The sequence below is a fragment of the Cyprinodon variegatus genome, unplaced genomic scaffold, assembly GCF_000732505.1.
Source record: "Cyprinodon variegatus isolate N-32 unplaced genomic scaffold, C_variegatus-1.0 Scaffold376, whole genome shotgun sequence".
NCBI lineage: Eukaryota > Metazoa > Chordata > Actinopteri > Cyprinodontiformes > Cyprinodontidae > Cyprinodon > Cyprinodon variegatus.
This window is the reverse complement of record NW_015150829.1, coordinates 646,842-654,035: the sequence shown is the minus strand read 5'-3', so window position 1 is coordinate 654,035 and position 7,194 is coordinate 646,842.

Sequence of the window (7,194 nt, the reverse complement as noted above, 5' to 3'; positions counted from 1 at the left end):
TCACCTAGAAATAAAGTAAAAATGTTAAGAGCCTTAACCAAAGTTAAATTTAAAGTCCTGCTTTCTCATGTATAAATCAATAGAAACTTGTTCAGCAAACAGCATCAAACTCCTGATAAAATACTGAATCTCAACTAAAACTGTGTGCATTATGTCAGATTTAAGCTCTGGAGCATCAGACCTGATGTTTTCCTTTAGCTTTTATGGTTCAGCATCAAACAAACTGAAGCAGATTTCCCTTCAGGCAGCAAACTATCACACCTCCTTTAATTATGGAGGCAGCCTTCATCAGATGGAACTGTAAAGGTTTGGGTTTTTCATGTCCAGATGTTTTGCGGGATCAGCAATGTGGGATCAGCAAATGATGTCCTAACAGGTCAGCTGTGATGATCCATAACTGTAGACAGTTGCACAGTAGTGGCTGCATAAAGGTGCATAAACATGGAAGGAGGGTCGCTTTGGCTCTGCTGGAAGTCGCTGCCACCTAGGTTGGAGGCAGCCTTCTCAGGGATCTACAGAATTGCTGGGATTACATTTTTCAATTCAGTTTATTTCTATAGCACCAATTCACAACACATGTCATCTGAAGGCACTTTACAGTTCCCCAGATCATCCAGTCTGATTGATTCAATGTTTTCTATCTAAGGAAAACCAGTTGATTGCATTGACTCATTGACTCGAAGGCAATCCCTCACACTAATCATGCTTGTAGCGACAGTGGAGAGGAAAAACTCCCTTTTAACATGATGATGATGGGCTTAGATTGAGCAGGAGACACATTTTAAAAGCCTGCAGAGAGCCGACCCAGGGTTGCGAAGGAAACTAGGAAGAACCTTCATTCTAGGTTTCTTGAAACCCCGTCATTTCAGAGGGAGCTGCGCTGACCAGTTAGGGTCACTCAGTCACCCATAAGCTGAGCTTTATGGGATAAAAAAGATATAAACCATCTCAAATGTGGCTAAACTGGCTTCCTTGGACATTCCTCACGCTGCCCTCGGTTTCCGGCTTTGATCTGGCAAAATTTGTCAAAAAATGTAGCTCCTGTTGTAATAAAACTATTGGCATCCTTCAATTGCTCTTTTTTACGTTTTGTTACAATGCAGATTATCCTCTTTCCATCGATGCTAACACCTGCATCAAAATGTACTGCTGCCATCAACACCTTTGTCTATACATGTTGGAGATTGGCCTGTTTTTCAGTGTAATCCTGTTTCTCCGACTGTGACTGGCTGGATGTGCTCTCTTCATCCTCTGGCATGGGAGCTGGCTTGGAGCTCGTCTGCCTGGCTGTGTGTTTCCTGGACGGGGGACGCCTTTTAAAGTTGCTTTTACTGTCTCTGCTTCTGTCTCCTTGAACCCCAGTCGGCCTCAGCAGATGGCCGCTCACACTGAGCCTGGTTCTACTGCAGGTTTCATCCTGTTCAAAGGGAGTTTTTCCTCTCCACTGTTGCTACAAGCATTCTTAGTGTGAGGGATTGCCTTTGAGTCAATGAGTCGATGCCATCAACTGGTTTTCCTTAGATAGAAAACTTTTTATCAATTTGACTGGATGATCTGGTGAACTGTTAAGTGCGTTGAGATGACATGTGTTGTTAATTGGCGCTTTGTAAATAAACTGAATTGAATTGAAAAAGTCAGTTTACCTCCATCTTTTTCCATCATTTGCCATGTTGATTTTTACTGATAGTGGAAGCCCTTCGACTATTAAGAGCACATAGAATATGGATTTGCAGGCGCTGATGGGAGCATCTAGGCCAGGGGTCACCAACATGGTGCCCGCGGGCACCGAGGGGCCCTCAAGAACCACAAGGGGTGCCCTTAGAGTCTTTTTGAAAATAGAACAACTCAACAGGGAGCTATGTTTGAAATTTCATTGTAATCTGTTGCTCTTCTTTTTTTAATCAGTTATAGAACATTTCATTATTTAATCATATATGGCATTTAATTAGCCCTCAACCTTTAAAAGGTTGGTGACCACTGATCTAGGCCAAGTCTGCTGCTGGGTTCAGTATCATGCTAGTTAGCATGTCTGAAGGAAAGGTTAGCGGTAGCATGAACACAAACAGAGTTTCATATGTTGTCCTAAAACCGAAGGTTGTTTGAAAGCTGCTCCATCTTTTGTGCACGAGGCCCTGGTGGCTCATTTTCACCAGGGCTTCTGTTCATCTGATTAATTGATTATTTAAATAATTGTCAACTAGTTTAATAATTGATTAAAAACGCCTTTAGCTGACAGAGTGACCCACTTAGAGCAGTAACTATACCAAAATCCTACCAAAATATTTGTAACTATTTTACACATAAGATAAAAATCTTCTTCTGTCAATATGGTCTATCCAGAACGCTTGAAGTGGAAAAGCTCTAGTTTCACATGGTTTAATTTACTGAAAAGTCTTCATGAAAGAACCTTTTACTATCCGATTATTAATTGATTAATCAAAAAAAATAATCATCAGATTAATCAGTTTGCAAAATAATCATTAGTTGTATCACCAGTGAGAATAATTCATCATAATTGAACTAATCCGCCAGATTCCTAGAACTACAGGTTTGTTTGGATATTTCCATTGAAGTTATCCATCCATCCATTTTCCGTCACGCTTATCCCAAATGGGGCGAGAGGCTGTCTACGGGCGAGAGGCGGGGTCCACCCTGGCCAGGTCACCAGTCCATCACAGGGCAACACAGAGACAAACAACCATTCATGCACTCACTCACACCTAAGGAGGATTTAGAGAAGCCAATTAACCTAACAGTCATGTTTTTGGACTGTGGGAGGAAGCTGGAGTACCCGGAGAGAACCCACACATGCTCAGGGAGAACATGCAAACTCCATGCAGAAAGACCCCAGGCCGGGAATCGAACCCAGAACCTTCTTTCTGGAAGGCGGCAGTGCTGCTGCAGCACTGAGCACCATTCCATTCCATTTAAGTTACACCTCTTTTATTTCATCTGATTTCTTTTGTTTTGACTTTCTTTTCCTCTAAAATATCTCATTTTTATTTCTCACTCTTGTTTTGTTGTTCTCTGTTCAGTTATTATCTCTTTTCTACTGTACCTCTGCTTTAATAAAGGAAAGTTGGATTTTCTTCATCAGATTCCTTTTTAATTAGTTAATAAGTTTCCCTTTTTCTTCTTTCAATAATTATTAAATCCTCCTGTTTGCATCCAAACTACCACCAAGCACAGACGCTCATTTCTGTTAGCATTAATCAAAATGCTCACAAATCCAGACACTTGCTACAGAAGATGGCTGCTGGCCTAAAACAGCTGGAATAGTGAGAACAGAGGTGGGATGAGGAGGACAGAAAAACTTTGGCTCAGTGAGTTTCCAGAAAAACCTTTAGCTGCTGAAGACCAGGTGAAAAAAAAGTCTGTTGAGTTGATAAACTTTGTTTTTCAGTTAAACAGAGATCTGAAAAAGCACATTATTGCTGCTGTTAGGATGGTGGTGGATGTGTGATGCTGCGGGCCGGCTCCTCTTACTGGATTCTGTTTAGCCTGAGTTTATGAAGAAATCAGAGGACATTTTTAATAAAGGTCTGCTAGAAAACTTGCAGAACACAGAACGGAACCACAGACCGAGAAAGTCCACCTTCTTCCTTTACTGCCTCGGCCCTCAAACCTGAACCCGATGGAAAACCTGTTGGCTGCGCTGAAGAGGAGAGAGGAAGCAGAAGCTCCTGTTAAGGAGCAGTCTCTCCGTAGTGTCTCTCCTGTTGGCATTGATCGACAGCAGGGATGTTATAACTGTGGCTCCTAAAATTGAAAATATACAAATAAAAATGAGAATAGATTTGCTAATATGAGACTTTTCCCTAACAATGCATGTTTGTTATTCAGCTACACACAAAAGAATGTTTGGATGAGTTTTCCAGGGCTGTAAATAAATGTGGCGAAGACTCTGACGGTGGGAAATAAAACCTTCTCCATGATCGGTGATCGATCTTCCCTGAAACTGTATTGACCTCAGCATGTTGGTGTTAAATACTTCCTAATCTACAGCAGCGTTATCTCTCAGCTGAAATGCTGCCGTCTCTATCTGGACCGGGCTGTAGGGATATCAGAGGGGCCGGCTGATGGAGGGGCCGGGTTTGATACAGACGGATTGTGCTGTGGGAGGATATTGATGATGCTCTGGTCTTATCTGCAAACAGGCAGGTTTTAGTGCTGGAATGTTCTCACTGACGCCGTCTGCAAACACTTTATCCACAAGTCTGGCTGTTCACATTCTCCGCTGGGTAGCATCATTATCCTCATATCTATAAATATCAGACTGTTTTCCCAGCTTCCTCCATCTCTGGTAGTTTTTTTTTTGGGTTACCTGCTCAGACCTCACTAAGAAATGTTGACTGACTCACATCCGTCGTTTAATGGATGGGAGGATGCAGCAAAGATCAGCTTGTTGCTCTGAATGCTGAACCTTGTTAACAAGAAGACAGACTCAGGTCGCTCAGCAAGGATCGCATTTGGCTTCATGTCTGCTGAAGGCCTCCAAACCTTTAAACAGCAGCAGCATTAATCTAATGCACAGTTTTCTATCAAGTTTTTACCTTTTGTCTCAGAAAAACACCCAAAACTGATCCATCTAAGTTTACAGTACATCATATATTCTTAGTTTGATCCACAATTTTATTTTGATTACTTATGTGCAAAGAAACAGTACAATCATTTTATTTTTCACAATTCAATCAAAGTTTAATGCATTTAAACTGATGATTTTCTAGGATTTGTTGTGAGACGCTGAACAGTTTTAGAATCGTGCCATTTTGGCTGCTGGTCTCTACAGTTTTTATCATCTGCTTGAAGGTGAAATGCAGACTAGATGTCTCTTGTGGCAACTTTTTCATTTTTGATACGATACTGATCATTTTTAACATGATATTAGCATAAATCACACCAGCTTTGATGACTTATTTTATCCTGTAGAACATTAGAAAAAGGCTGAATAAAGTAATATCAATAAAACAGGGAACAAGAGTCAATAACAAAAGAAAACAGCGGACCCATGTAACAGAAAAAAAGTGTTTCTGTAACTCACATGAAAATATTTTAAATGCTGGCCGATAAAGTTTGATATTAGTTTTTTTTGGCTAATATCGGATCGGGGCATCAGTACCTATCCAGGCTCAGAACAGAAGACCCAGAATTCAAAGCAAAAAGACATGCATACTTCTCAAAAGCTTAGCTCAGGTTAGTGACCACATAAATCTGACGAGCGACGATTACGAACGCGTCAGTCACTAACCTGGTCTTGGAGTTCAGTCCGTGCCCAGAGGAAAGGGTGAAATCCAGCCACCTCACATTCGTTTAGGCATGGCTAGCAATAGGCAGCAGAAACGTATTTCTGACTATTCCGAGGTAAGAAATGGTTTTAATTCCCCTATACTGCCACCGAGCATTTATTTAGCGTTATATGCTATATGCTGTGCCTATTCGTTGTAGTCCTGTGGCTGAAGAAGTCTACGCTAGAATAAGGCTGCATATCACTAAATATTATGTCTGTATTAAGCTATTTAGTGATAAAATATGAAATTAGTTGCTTTTTTTTGTGTCTGTTTTTTGTTTCAGATATGAAATCATTCCCCATATCCATAGTCAAATGGACTTTCAAGACGTTCAATGTTCAGTTAAGGCGATATTTAGGCCATGTTTCATTCAAGTATTCCTGATCCTGTTGATTGCGAGCTGTTGTTTGTTTTGAATGATTAAAAGAGAAGAAATAAAGTTTAAAATGTTCATGCTTTGTTCCGATGCATTTTAAATGGCAGTTTTTGGCGACAAATGTAGGCCTACAATATTATGTTAAAAACGTCAGCCACAGCCCTCAACATAATGGCGCCATGTGTTTTCCAACCCAGCCATCAGACCCCCTCGCTTGAAACAGCTTCCAGCGCGCCTGTTCACAGGAGTCCAGGCCAGAAGATCAGAGATCCCAAGAGTTGCTTAAAGGGAAATCCAGATAAAAATCAGGAGGTAGATCCAGACTGGGTTCACAGGCAAAATCCAACAGGAGTCTGAAGACAGGTCAGGCAAACAGATATGAACAGGAACAGGCAGGCTTAAAGGTCTAAAGACAAAACTGGACAGGATCTGGCAATCAGAACAAAAACAGGAACTTTCAGCAAAGGCTGAAGGGTGAATGGAATGACCCATTAAGACAGTCAACAGTGTCAAGATCATGACAGTACTAGAGACTTCATCTCCTCTGATCAAGACATCCACCCACCTTTTTTGGGGGGAGGGGTTTTTGGGCCTGTAAATCTTCCAGTGTCTGAAGTTCTTGTTTATTATGATTGAGCATCATTATCACCTACTGAAACTGAAATCCTTTTGCTTTGACTAAAATCATTAGTTTAATTGAAAATGAAGCATCCAGCGACATAAGACAATGTGATGTGTATGGGTGAAGTTTGAACTCAGAGCTAAAGATAACCAACCTGCTTTAAAGTGGAACCATCCAGAAGGCTCAGAGGCTCATTTTAAGCCTCACTGAACTGCTTCTGTGTCTTCTTCTCGATGCCAAAATAAAATCTGGAGCCATAATCTGAAAAGTTCTCCCTTATTGCGGCTGGAAATAGCCCTGTAGCTCGCCGCTGTGGTCGATCATGAAGGGTTTTTCTATTTTGAAGCATCTGAACAACCCGGACCATGAAGTGGAAAGCTTTCATCCGGGACCATTTCTGCATCTCCAGAGGTGTGAAGTGAGAAGATAGAGGGGCGGATGATCACCAGATAAAGGCTGAACAACAGAATTAGCACTTCAAACAACAAGGAATAAAAAACACACACATCCACAGAGAAAAAATAGCACTAGATAATACAAACACACTTCATATCCGCCGGGGTCGGAGTAAACACAGCCTGCAGAGTTTTAATGGGAGATGAGCCTGGATGGAGCGAGTGTGGAGGCAGGGCGGATGTACACCGAGGGGTGGGGGCGTTTAGGGAGGCTGAGGATAACAGCAGCAGGCAGACGGGTTTTATTCAGCATGTAAATACCTACTGAGGACATCTGACTGGATCTGATGGCGCCCATCAGCTCAAGGTTCGTCCTCAGCTGAAGGTTCGTCCTCAGCTGATGGTTTAGGGATGGACGTCTGTGTCTTCAGCAGGCGTAGAGCTAACAGAACTGGCAGCGTTGCGAGGCAAGGGCTCAAACATGTACGGCTGGAAGCCTTCTACACCAAACCA